We start from the raw sequence: 799 nt of genomic DNA, 5'->3' as shown, positions 1-799 counted from the left end.
ATCCTTTTCAGTTCTTAACTGAATTCTTGCAGATCTATGATACTGTTAAGACTAATAGAGTAGATCCTGAAGTCTACAGGCTCATGCTTTTCCCTTTTGCTGTAAGAGACAGAGCTAGAATATGGTTGGACTCCCAACCTAAGGATAGCCTGAACTCTTGGGATAAGCTGGTCAAGGCTTTCTTAGTCAAGTTCTTTCCTCCTCAAAAGCTGAGTAAGCTTAGAGTGGATGTTCAGACCTTCAGACAAAAAGAAGGTGAATCCCTCTATGAAGCTTGGGAGAGATACAAAGAACTAACCAAAAAATGTCCTTTTGACATGCTTTTAGAATGGACCATCCTGGATATATTCTATGATGGTCTGTCTGAATTAGCTAAGATGTCATTGGATACTTCTGCAGGTGGATCCATTCACCTAAAGAAAACGCCTGCAGAAGCTCAAGAACTCATTGACATGGTTGCTAATAACCAGTTCATGTACACTTCTGAGAGGAATCCTGTAAATAATGGGATGCCTATGAAGAAGGAGTTCTTGAAATTGATACTCTGAATGCCATATTGGCTCAGAATAAAATATTGACTCAGCAAGTCAATATGATTCTCAGAGCCTGAATGGAATGCAAGCTGCATCCAACAGTACTCAAGAGGCATCTTCTGAAGAAGAAGCTTATGATCCTGAGAACCCTGCAATAGCAGAGGTAAATTATATGGGTGAACCTTATGGAAACACATATAATCCATCATGGAGAAATCACCCAAATCTCTCATGGAAGGATCAAAAGCCTCAACAAGGCTTTAATA

The 799-nt window shown here is 39.8% G+C and overlaps 1 non-coding gene across 1 annotated transcript; it reads right to left on the bottom strand.

Annotated features, from left to right (window-relative positions):
* Positions 1–215: 215 nt before the first annotated feature.
* LOC112753700 (small nucleolar RNA R71) lies at positions 216–323 on the bottom strand. The gene has a single exon (XR_003178072.1). It is a non-coding gene; the product is annotated as a small nucleolar RNA R71 (small nucleolar RNA).
* Between the last annotated feature and the right edge of the window lie 476 nt (positions 324–799).

This window comes from Arachis hypogaea, chromosome 15, assembly GCF_003086295.3.
Source record: "Arachis hypogaea cultivar Tifrunner chromosome 15, arahy.Tifrunner.gnm2.J5K5, whole genome shotgun sequence".
NCBI lineage: Eukaryota > Viridiplantae > Streptophyta > Magnoliopsida > Fabales > Fabaceae > Arachis > Arachis hypogaea.
This window is presented reverse-complemented; position numbering and strand designations above follow the sequence as displayed.